The sequence below is a fragment of the Astyanax mexicanus genome, chromosome 6, assembly GCF_023375975.1.
Source record: "Astyanax mexicanus isolate ESR-SI-001 chromosome 6, AstMex3_surface, whole genome shotgun sequence".
Lineage (NCBI taxonomy): Eukaryota > Metazoa > Chordata > Actinopteri > Characiformes > Acestrorhamphidae > Astyanax > Astyanax mexicanus.
The window spans coordinates 26431251-26445028 of record NC_064413.1 but is presented as its reverse complement, the minus strand read 5'-3'; positions in this window follow the sequence as shown (position 1 = coordinate 26445028).

The window sequence follows — 13778 nt, the reverse complement described above, 5'->3', positions numbered from 1 at the left end:
TATTGCTCTGACTGTAACACACCACAAACCTGTAACACACCACACACACATATCAACACAGCTCTGACTGTAACACACCTGTAACACACCACACACCTAACATGGATCTGAGTGTAACACACACATTGGCCAAAAGCTACTGTAACACATTATGTATAACATATACACACACACATTGCATACATAGCTCTAACTATAACACACCACACACCCAAATAGAGCTCTGACTGTAACACACCACACATCCAAACATAGTTCTGACTGTAACACACCACACATCCAAACATAGTTCTTACTGTAACACAGCACACAGCCAAACATTGTCCTGAGTGCAGCACACACTGACCAAAAGCTACTGTAACACCCTATGCATAACATATATACGCACATTGCATACATAGCTCTAACTGTAACACACCACACCCCCATAATTCTGACTGTAACACACCCAAATATAGCTCTGATTACAGCAAACACACACATTGATCAAAAAATACTGTAACACTACACATCCAAATATAACTGTGACTGTAACACAAAAACACACAATGTTGATTGGAACATACACAAAAACCTAGCTCTGACCTTAACACACCCAAACATAATTCTAACTGTTAAACAAAACCCCAGCTCTGACTGTAACACACCACACCCCCTCAACACAGCCCTGACTGTAACACACCAAACACACCCCAACACAGCCCTGACTGTAACACACCACAAACACCCCAACATAGCTCTGACTGTAACACACCACACACCCCAACACAGCTCTGACTGTAACACACCCCACACACCCCAACATAGCCCTGACTGTAACACACCACACACACCCCAACATAGCCCTGACTGTAACACACCTCTACACAGGTCTGACTGTAACACACCCCAACATAGCCCTGACTGTAACACACCACACACCCAACACAGCTCTGACTGTAACACACCACAAACACCCCAACATAGCTCTGACTGTAACGCAACACACACACCAACCTAGCTTTGACTGTAACACACCACACACACCCCAACCTAGCCCTGACTGTAACATACCACACACATACAACACACAGATTAAGACCAAAAGATACTGTAATACTGTCTGTAACATATGTAGCTACACACATATATAACTGTAACAGGCTTACAATGTAACACATCCCACATATAACGTTACATCCCAAACATACCGGTATGTAATACACAAACAGACACACACTACTGTACGTAGGCTAGCTATATATATATTCTTCCATATACCTTTTTGTGTGCAAGTGCATGTGTATAGCTTTGTCTGTAACACACATACAGTCCATACCTCTATAGATAGAGAGAACGCATGCACACACACCCACACACTCACACCGGTTGTGCATTATTGCGCGTGCAGACAAGCTGAACCCCGCGCGTGCATAGGGTCTCCACAACCTTTTCCCCCCGCATGAAGAAGAAGAGGAAGAAGAACGGAGGAGGACAAGGAGGAGGAGGAGAAGAAGAAAACGAGTCGCAGCGGCGGAATGGCGCACAGCACGTTAGCTTGACGCTAGCACACGAGCACAAAACACACACACATATATATACCACACACACACAAAGAGCAGCAGCAGCAGGAGGAGGAGGGACTGGAGCATCCATTTTCTCTCTCTGCTCTTACCTCCGCACAGCCTTTCCCTTCTTTTCTTCCCTCTCTTCATGCACGAGGACCCCCTTTCCCACTCTCTTACACACACACTCACACAGACACACACGCGTGTGCGCGTGCATGCATTGGGCGCCGTGGATCAGCTTCCCATCCTGCAGCTCCGCCACTGCAAACCGCGCAGCTCCTGCAGGAGAAACACACACACACACTCTCACATACACACACAGTGCAGCTGGACACACTAACACACACATACACACACACACACACACACTCACACACACACACTGATGATGCACTCGCACACACCCCACCCCCTTTTACACTGTAACACACTACACCCCCTATAACACTACACCTCTCTCTCCCTCTCTCTCACTCTCCCCTCCCTCTCTTTCTCTGTGTCAAGACGACTTGACTTGTGTACTCCTTTACCTCTCTCTCTCTCTTTCTCTCTCTCTCTCCACACACCACACACACACTCTCACTCTCGCTCCCTCTTCACCTTTCTTTTCCCTCTCTCCCTTTCCCTTTCTTTGCTCTCTCTCTATCTCTCTCCCTCTATCTCTTTCTCTTTTCTTTCTTCATGAATTCCTGGGAGGGGAGTGTGTGGAAAGGGGGGCGTGATTTACATACTGTGGAGGAAAGAGGAGGAGAGGAAATGGAGAGAAGGAGAGAGGAAGAGAAGAGGAGAGAGTGTGTGTATTGAAAGGGGGGCTTTTAGGGGGCTGTAGTGAGTTTGTGGAGAAAAACTGAAGCTGCAGCTGCTGTTGGAAAAGAAACTAACTGAACTTCTTCCACATAAACACATAGATCTATCTATCTATCTATCTATCTATCTATCTATCTATCTATCTATCTATCTATCTATCTATCTATCTGTTTATGTGTGTGTTTCTCTTGCCATCATTTCACTTTTATTGTTTTTGTTTGATTTTAATTCTTGGTGTGGGTCATGTGTTGGTACTTGTGTGTTGGTACCTGTGTGTCTGTGTGTGTCTGTGTGTGTAGATGTGTATGTATTGATATGCTGCAGTCAGTGAAGACCCAAAAAGCTGTTTACACAGATCTGTGTACACAAATATAAACACAAACAAATAAACACTCACATAAACAAACAATCAGACTATAATTACCCTGACATAAAATCCACAGATAATCTGGAACCACCAATAGCCCTGAGTCTCTCTCTCTGTCCCGTCTTCCATTGTGTTGTAACCATAGCAACCGGCCAAAGAAGTGCGCGTGCGTTATCACCACGTCTGTCCTCTGACTGACTGCTCGTGCTCCCTCTACCGACTGTGTGCGGTGTGTATGTGTGTGTGTGTGTTGGTGTGTGTGTGTGTGTGTTTAGATTTACAGTATGTGTAGTGGCTTTTACTACAATATGCTGGTATTTTATGTCAAATTTATCCAGACAAACAGCAAACTAATCAAACAAGGACATATTTAATCCACCAATTAATCAACCATCCAATCAATTAATCTGTAATTGACATCTTCTTGAGGTACGGCAAAAATACACTGAAGCGGGAAACAAACAGGAAAAAACATACATATGACAATGCAAATACTACAATACAAATAATACACTGCCTGGCTAAAAAAAACACAATAATACTTTATTCTTACTCATTTATATGGCGACACATCAATGTCCAAAGTCAGGGCGCAAAAAAAAAAATATATAAAAAAATTAATGTTTCAATGTTTTAACATTTTTCTCGCGAGTGCAAATGTGAAACTAGCAAGCAAAAAAAGGAAATCTTGTGCACGCTGATGAAAATATTGCAATCGAGCTTCATTTATCTCCTCTCGGGTGTTTTTTCCCTCTCGAATTCACAGTTCTCCTCGTGTGCTATGCAAATTACCTGGGGCTGCTGTTTTTGCTCGAGCGAGGCTCTTGCGCTTGAGATTTGAAAGGGGTGGTTTTGACAGTTTCGGGGCAGAGTCAGAGTCACCTCCCTTAGCAAATACTATTGGCTGATATCTCCAGAGTTTGTGACGGACCGACTACCTCCAAGAGCCTGAGGACAGCAGAGAAAGAAGGACAGCAGGAGAGTTAGCTAACTATCTATACTAAAATCCAAACAACCCACTCTCCAGTGCTGTTAGCCCGGGTTTAGTGCCCGGAGCTACCGGCTTTCCGGGGCCGTTTGCCCAGGTTCAACAGCCTGGAGCGAACGGCACTGTCTGCCCCGGGTTCAGCACCCTGAGTGAGTGGGTTGTTTGGATTTTGATTTACACACAGAAAATGTTAAAACACGCTGGTTATTTTTTTTTTTTTACCTATAATAATAGCTCAATAGAGATCAGTGTGTTTTGGGAAGATTTACCAATCAAGGGTGGGGCTCGATGCTAAAGTACCATTTCTGGTAATAACTGAGAACTTCTAGAGAGGAGAATACTTGAGAAAAATGTACTCAATAGCTGTGTTCAGAATGGTTGACTCATTAACTCAGTATATAGCATTTGCTATATATAGTGACCTGACTAGGAAATTAAATGCGTATCTGTATGCTACATTCTGTGATGCATTATGGGGGTTTAATAGTGAACTACATAGGAAATATAGGGAATGTACTTTTTGTATCTTTTTGAACAGCGCTACAACATGACTGATACACTATATGGTGCACAATTTCTGTAGCAGGGAGTGATTCCAAACAGAGATATTTTCTCCAAACAGAAAAATATTAAATGCTTCATGGCCCCAGACATCATTTAACCTGTTAACCTGTTAGCACACAGTAGCAAAAATATTAGCATCTCAACTACCCAAAACCCATGTGCTGTAATAAAATAAATGAAGTAGGTCTTCTTAGATTTTTTTGACAAAATACTTCACAAGACTGTGGAGCTTAGAATGTAAACACGAGCTAAATGCTAAAAGCTAAAAGCCCATTATTTTGGACATGATTACTGAGTGTGCAAGGAGCAGTCCAAGCATTGACTTTGTAACATTGGGGCAAAAGTTTTGGCACCTCACGTTAGCCAGCTGTATAGGGCTGTCTGTACATGGAGGAGCATCACAAATCAACACTGCAATCACACTCACAGCACTTTTTAGTTATCTCTGCTGTGTTTCTGTGCTCATAGCTACTCACTCTGTGGAATGGAAGTGCAAGTGGAATTAGGTGCAGTCCTGCTCAGCTCGGATGAAAACCTGCAGCCACACCTTAATTGGACAACCCTGAAATAATTAAGTTTTCACACAGACAACAGAGACGGAGAGAAGAGATAAACACTCTAATCAAAAGCACAAACAGACCTAGGTCATACAGTATTTGAGACAAGATTAATTGTGTCTTGTGAGAAGCGAATAAAATAGAGAAACTAGAGGTGGAGAAATAGAATGAATAGATGAAAAACAAAATACACCATGTGTTGTGTATTGCAGATGTTTGGCTGTTGGTGGCAGGCATGCAATACAAGCCGAAAACTATTCAGACGCTGCACCTTATTAGTGATCTGAGCTCTTTTAAGGAGCACCCACTGATGATAAAGTTGTTCAGTTGCACACAGAATGGGACATGATGTTCCGGGGCCCTGGAGCAGCCTCTTTTAAGCCTAAGGTCACCATATCTAATGCAAATGATCAGCTGTAGGGGTTTAAAGTCCCGCAAAAGCTGGATGGGTACCAGTGAAGCTATTTTCCCCCTTCTATTTTTCCTGTTATTTTAGACATACAAAAATATGTTCTTAAAGCAACATTATGTATATTTTTACCTTAAAGGAACAATATGTGCTAAATGACAACAAGCATGTAAAATGGTTTCTGTAGTCTATTTTCAACACTAGAGGCAGTGTTACCATGCAAGTTTCCAGGTTGGGTCAATATGGAGTCAAATTTTGTTTTCTGTTTCATAATTCTGCCAAGGTAGTAAAAATCTGTGGCCCGTCTGCTTCTCCATTGTGACTGATAGCAATAAACATTAGTGTATTGTAGCATGATGTCATTAGCCTGCACTAGTCGAAGAATCTATCATTATACAGTCATTTAATATAAGAACAAAGCAGTGAACAATTCTGCAGTTTGAAAACACATCAGGAATCTGATGTAGACTTTATTATTTAGAACAAACTTTTATCAAATTAATTGGTGAAGAAAACCTAATCTGTTTCTTCTGCTCTGGACAGGACTGCAAATTCTAAAAACTCAAGATATTATTAGGGGCTAGAATTTAGATCCAAACCTGCTTAATACTGTTACAAGTGCTTACCGGTTCTCATTGTTATATGGTCCACTTTCTAAGAGTCCAGCTGTAGTGAAAAGCGTCTGGTTTTCTTCACTGTCCCCCACAACTGTACCTGCTTTTCTCTGATGATTAATTCATCCAGTGGGAACAGGCAACGGTGCTCCTTTTCAGTCAGTGAACTTTGTGCTAGTTTAATACAAGCTCAACTTCATCATGCACATTATGGTATATTGTTATATCTCCTGCTGTTAAAATTACACCTGTAGTCTGCTTTCATTTTATTAGCCAAGGAGTAGTGCCATTCAAAAACACTAAAATGATTGCACTTTATTTTGCTTCACTTGCTTTATTTAATAACAGAAGTGAGCCGACACTGATGGAAGGCTAATGTAAAACACTTTGTTAAAGAGCATTATGTCCTGTAGGAAACATTAGACCTGAAGTCCAATCCAATGGTAGACAGTAGGCAGTAGGCAAAAAATCAGATTTTCCATTTTCTTCAGATGCTGTCAGTCAGCCAACACACTTAATGTTCATAGTTTGCTTCTTTGGTCGTGCACAAAGTGCATGACTAAATCATCACACTCTTTCTTCAAACTGCAATGGTACACTCCAGTTAAATATGCTTGCTAATAACTTACATGTCAAAAGTATATTAGCAGTTGTCATCTTGTACCCTGGGGCTGCATCCCAATTGCATACTACACACTAATAATAAGACATATCACAGCAAATTTCTGGAGTTCAAAAATCTGGAGATAAACAAAAAAGTGTGAAAGTGTTAAATTGTGTGAGTTCAGAGTTTACTCTAAGGTCCTGAGGAGCGGGACTAAACTCTCTAATGGGCGTGTCCCCCAATCCTAGTTTACCATAGGTGTGGACTCTTTCCCAGTACTTCCATGGGCTATTCTATTGTATTTTATATAATGTTTGTTTGCCAAGCCAAAATATTGTAGGCTGTAAGAGCAAGTTATCATCTTCTGTACTGTACATTGTGACAAAGTGCTGGTAATGCACTGAGAACTGCAATGCAGGTTTAAAGTTACCATGCAATGGAAAAATACACTGGCAACTTGTTGAGTATGAAATTGTTATTGTAATCAGTAATTATTTTTTGTTGTAACTTTTACTCCTATATTATTCAGGGTTTTTAAATATTACAATGTTTTTTAACAATATTATTTTAATAGCACAAATCTTTGCATTATTTTTTAACACTGTGAGGGAGTTTATGGTAAAATAACTCCAGCTGAGAGCTGTATTTTACTCTAGATGGGGTAAGTATTTTAACTCTCACAAAAATTCAGATTTAACTCCTGAACAGAACTCCCAGAGTTACTTTAATTATGTCAGAGTGTATTCGATGGTCAAGCATATACACTTAAAATTAGTTGATAATCTTAAAATTAAAATATACAAATATATACTGCACAATTCTCCAGTGACTGTTGCTGTTGCACTTCCGTTTTGCACTGCATTTTGGAATAAAAGTGTTCATTTTAACCACACTTAAATATGACCTGTTGGTGTATAATGACTATTTAAGAATATTTAATCATCATTGGCATATTTTTTTGTTAATGTATTTGTTTTACATTAACACAGAAACATAACTATACTATAAAAGATGGTAAAACTAAACCTCTTTCGGCTTCTTTATTATTTTACTTGTGAGACATCAGAATGGAGTGGTAAGGCAATTAAAAGCCCCCAACTCACAACATCCTAACCATGACAGATGCATCATGTCTCCACAGTATATTGTTTTTAAATGTAATATAATACTACATTTTGCAAGTGGTTCTTCAGTTCTACAGTTCTTTAATGGTTCTTCAGTTGTGGAGCTCATATGCTATTGCAATCCACAAGTTAGCACGATAGGATGCCTTGGTTGTTACGTCAACATCCAACGTAGAAGTCCAGACTAAAATTGATCTTCCAAGACTGATTACAACCATAAGAACCAGGAGAACAATACTATGTTAAATATGGTAACCCATTGCAAAGACTAATAAAGATAAAAATGGTACCATTGCATTTTGATTTTATTTTTGACATTTATTATGCAGTTTATCAAGAAAAGGCAGAGCCAAAGTGCAGCTCTTATTTTTCTTTTTACAATTAGTTTTTTATTTTAGATTGGATTATAGACTGTGAAATACCTGTATGGTCATGAAAATGAAATGGCCTTGTTCAAGTGAACAATTAAATTGCAAATGAAGTGATTTAATTTTGTTCTAAATTTAGTCATAATACACTAATACAATACATAATACACATACATTCACACGATTGGAAAAAGAAAGTGCAAAACTGTATGTGCATTTTCATTTTAGTGTTTTCAGTTCAGCTTTATTTTCGCCAGGATTTACCTCCTATACATAACAACATAAAGGACAGCATAAAAAGGAAAGCAGGAGAGAAAGAGACAGAGAAAAATCACAATGCGATGAAAAAATGTCAAAGAGGAGAGAAGAGAGTTCAGGATGGGCAAGAACAGAAAAGTGTAAGCAAAAGTCATTTTTTTGCTAATTATGTTGTTATTTAATGTTGTTGACTGGGATATAAAACTGTTATAAAAACTAATAAAACACTAATGTTACAATATTTTTAATGACTTAAAGATAAATATCAATACTGATAATAAATTCCTTATAAACAATATACTAAGTAGTACACTCATAGTTGTTTTGCCATTTACTTCAATCCTGTGACAGACAATTTTGGATGGTTTAAGCTTCTGAAGGGCGGGTTTTAGACAGATTTTGGGCTGGATATTTTTGTTGGACCTGGTAACCCTGGGTATGCCGATGAAGATGTCTTGGAAAGCTTGAGTCAATGGGAGCGAGGTGGCTTATTGAACTACTTAATGAGTCCACATAACCTTCACAGTATTTTTGTTAAAACACTAAAAACAATTAAATGTTGGGTTATCATTTTTTATAACATAAAATATGTTGATATATATTGTAGTGGGTAAAAGCAGCTTAGGCATGGGTTGAAACCCTCAAATAGTGTAGCATACCATACTACACCAGTAAAGCCTTGTCAAGTCTCTAAACACTATGGATGTGTCTGAAACTGGAGCTAGCTGTATACAGGTGCTGGTCAACGAATTAGAATAATTTGAAATAGTGCAATCATGAAATCCTTTGAATGCATTTTTTGTGCAGAAAGCAAATCAGGTGTTCACCGCACCTGTCCTACTCGTTAGACTAATCACAGAACTCGTTACCTGGAAAAAAATTTGCTCAGCTGAGCTTTCCAAAAGGCCCATTTAGGCCATTTAACTGTGACACTGTTGTTTCATTGAATTAGAATAAATGCTCGAATTTTTGTTTTCTGTGAAGAGTGTTCACTGTGCAGTATAAAGTCAGGGTTGAGTAGAATTTCTAAGTTGTAAAATCAATCATGGGTAAGCAGCACAACCTCTCAACCGGAATAGTGGCTCAAATTCAAGGCCTTCGCCAACAAGGCTTGACCCAAACTAAAATTGCTGAGCAGCTCGGCATCAGCCAGTCTTCCGTCGGCAAAGCTCTCAAGAAAAACTGCAGCAAGCGCACCAACTGTTCCGGCGTCCGAAAAACTTCTGCTCGCGACAACAAGCAGCTGAGAAAGATCGCAGTCAGCAACCGGTTCAAGTCCACTTCCGAGCTCACCAACTTGTGGAACAAGCAGACCGGCGCTGACGTCTCCAGATCAACCACTTATCGTCGTCTGCGCGAACTCGGCTTCAAATCTTGCGTTCCAGCAGTAAAACCGATGCTGAACAAGAAACAAATGGAGAAACGGCTGAAGTGGGCCAAAGAACACGGCGAGTGGACTGCTGAAGACTGGCAGAAAGTGGTCTTCAGTGACGAATCACGCTTCTGCATCTCCTTCGGTGACCAAGGTCCTCGTGTCTGGCGTCGTGGTGGCGAAACCTACAACCACGAGTGCGTGAAAAGATTAGGACAGGTGCGGTGAACACCTGATTTGCTTTCTGCACAAAAAATGCATTCAAAGAATTTCATGATTGCACTATTTCAAATTATTCTAATTCGTTGACCAGCACCTGTAGATGCCTTGCTGCTTAAACGGTCTCACTTGGAAGGGGTTAAACCTCCTCGAGTTGTGATTATTAGCTATTAGCATTTTAGCCCCCCAAAAAACAGAAGGCTAGATTACTGAACTTTGATGAAGACATAAATGAGCACAGAATCCTGTCTGAGTAGGCAGCATTTCTAACATTTCAGACATAGCCTACATTCTTCTACCTCTGTAACATGATCCAAATGTAACTGGTTTTGAAAAAATGTACATCTCGAAATAAACGTACATTACAATCAAACACTTTATATATGGTAATGATTAATTTTTCAGTGCATGCAGAACATTTTGTGGTCATCTGGCACACCACCTTGGGATACTTCGTACCACATGTACTACAGTTTGAGAACCAGTGTTAAAGTGATTACCTAACAACTTGCACATATTGCACAACAGATGTGAAAACTAAACTTTAGGGCTCTGTCACTATGATCACAGATTATGCAGCTTGCCATCAGCAGCCGGAGTCAGAGAGCGCACAAATGGCCTTCCTCTCTGAGGTGGTAGAGGGTGATATCCCTATCACTCCTAGATTGATGTTGGTCAGATCAGGTGTCTATTAGCTGTTCTATTAGAACTGGGGGGTCCTGCACTTTCATCTAAGTGCATTGGCTGTGTTGGGGGCATTACAAGTGATGGGGAAGTTCATATGTACAGGGATTGGGTAATTGGCATCCCAAATTTAGGAGAATATGGTGGTAAAAAGTAACAAAAATAAAGTATAATTTTTTGCTAAACTGCAGCTCTACATAACAGGGTGGGATAGAAGAAGAAGAAGAAGAAGAAGAAGAAGAACCTATCCAGCATTAGAACTGTAATCCTGCAGCAGAGTCTGGTGCTCCAGGGATCCAAACCCCAAACCTGCTTCCTTAGATGCTAACATGAACGCCCCAGCGATTTAAATACCACGGGCTGATTCACACCTGACCTATAAGTCATACGACACAGTCATTAACACCAGTTAAAACAGTGTACTGCACAAGGGTACCGATAAAGCTCAGGAGACATATAACTAGTAAGCATATTGCTGTTACTGCCTGTAAGTGTATTATATTTGGCATAATACACCGGCCCATATGCTCAAAAGCTTGTAGACACAAGCTCAGCATACGGCTCTGGTTAAAATTAAGGGACCACTTCAGTTTCTCAATAGGTTTCTCTGATTTTGCTATTTATAGGTAAATGTTTGAGCAAAATAACCATTGTTGTTTTATTCTAAAAACTAGGGACAACTCTCTGAAATTTCTCCCAAATTTCAAATAAAAATATTTAATAATAATAATAATAATAATAATTTAGAGCATTTATTTTCAGAAAATGAGATAAAAAAAAGATGCAGAGCTTTCAGACCTCAAATAATGCAAAGAAAACAAGTTCATATTTATAAAGTTTCCATGCATCTTGACATGTTCTCCTCCACCAGTCTTACACACTGCTTTTGGATACCTTTGTGCCACTCCTGGTGCAAAAATTCAAGCAGTTTAGCTTGGTTTGTGATCATCCATCTTCCTCTTGATTATTTTTCGGAGGTTTTCAATTTGGAAACTCATTATTTTTAAGTGGTCTCTCCTAGAATATAAGAGAATAGAAAACAGAGAACACCAATCTGAAAAATCCAGCTAACATGTGTGAGTCCTGTGGGCAGCATCCTGTGATCACTGATAAAGGACTAAAGGATGACCAACAGAACCTGTACAATATCAGATGATCACAACCATCAAACCAAGCTGAACCAGGAGTGGCATAAAGTTATTCAAAAGCAGTGTGCAAGACTGGTGGAGAAGAACATGCCAAGATGCATAAAAACTCTGATTAAAAACCAGGGTTACTCCACCAAATATGAATTGCCGAACTTTATGAATATGTACTTGTTTTCTTTGCATTATTTGAGGTCTGAAAGCTCTGCATTTTTTTTAGATAATTCAGTCATTTCTCTTTTTCTGCAAATAAATGCTCTTAATGATATGTTTTTTTTGGAATTTGGGAGAAATGTCTGTAGTTTATAAAATAAAACAACAATGTTCATTTTACTAAACATATATAAAGAGCAAAATCAGAGAAACTGATTCAGAAACTGATTTTTTTCCAGATGTATATATACAAATACTGTGTATTGTAAGGAGTTTTACTCCAAAGCAGCCCTCTAATCACAGGTTAAAAATACTGTATTAAATGAATTGGGCAAAAAAAACCAAAAACATTGAGCCTAATTTTAGGTTCTAAATGCTGTGCAAACGTACATTGTTTATATAACATGGACTATAATCTAAAGCAATCATCTAATTTTAGAAATTCCTTTTGGAATCACACAAGGTTTTGGCAGCACAATGCTGGATGAGCTTTTAGTATTAATATGATTACTTCCCCAGTGCTGCACCTGCTCAATTTACCTTTTGGGAGAACTGCTATTTTCTTTATAATAAACTGCTTTAGATAAGTATGCAAACTTGTGTGTTTTACAGTCACTCTCAATTAAATACTACTCCTAAATCAAAAAAATTGCTGCATTTAAAACAGAGCCACATAACATTATTTATTTATTTAACACTCAAACATAACAAGCTTCCTGAACTTCTCCTGCATCATCGTCTCATCACTCAGACAGGCTCCGAACAGTAATTTGCATATGTTCCCATAATTGGAAAACAAGCAGGTTGTACATAAATTAATATGCATGATTTGGCAGCGCAATTGGCAGGCGTGCGTTTTTACACTATCGGCTTCTATGGAGTGTAAACAACCAATTAACCAGAGCGAACAATCAAACACACACCTGGGAGAGAGAGGGCGAGAGCGAGGGAGAGATAAAGAGCGTGAATGGGTGGCTTAATATCTGAGTCACAGGCTAAATGTAGCATGTATATTGTAGGATAATGAGCATTCTTACTTCTCTATAGGAAGAAATCAAGGACAGCTCTGGACTGTGCTTAGTGTTAAATAGGGATACAGAGTGTTTTATTTTCTTCATATTTGTGCTTGTTCTTTGTAAGATTATGGACACAGATAGAATAGAGAAGTACCATTAGAAAAAGTGTAGGTTTGGTGCAAATCGAGAGAGTATTGTAAAACTCAGCACTCTGTACTCAGAAAACTATACAGCGAAAAGTATTTGGGTATTTGCTGGTATAGGGAAAATAAATTAAGACTTTAAGACCACTAAGAGCCTCATTTACAATAACAAAAATGGCAAAAAGCATACAGAAATATCAATATTAAGTTTTCATATTTTTCAGGTAGTCTGTAATTTTCTATAATTTGTGACAAACCCATATTAAATACAAAAATGGAACTGTGCCAAATAGGAGGTTATCGAACCCCCATGTGTACTTTAAGTCTCTTGGAGGGAAAAAAAAAATATACTAAATACAATAATGAACATAACAGATAAAATAGTAAAACAGCACCCCAAATATCCATACATGCATTGGGTCTGCTGTTAAATAATAAGCTAAACTTTTATATCAAACTTGGAAACTAAAATGCAATGCGCAAAAAAAAAAAAAAAAGATAAAAATTGTGGTATTTGTATGACCTTTAGAAGACATATTCAATACTTTAAGGCAAATTAACACCTTTTCTTAAGACAAAAAAATTGAAGACTTTAAATATCTGCAGATACCCTGGACTTAACATGTGAAAGTTAGCTGGCCATTGCTACCTCCTCCTTTGCCATGTTAGTTTTTAGGAAAAAAAAAAAAAAAAAAGTCCATGACTTTTCCAAGCCGCGGCAAATTTTCATGACCATACAATCTTTAAAATATCAGTGCAGACATGAACAAAACAAAAAAATCCATGTCAAAACTGATTATAGTAGGCCTATATCTTACTTAAAATGTATTTAAATAATA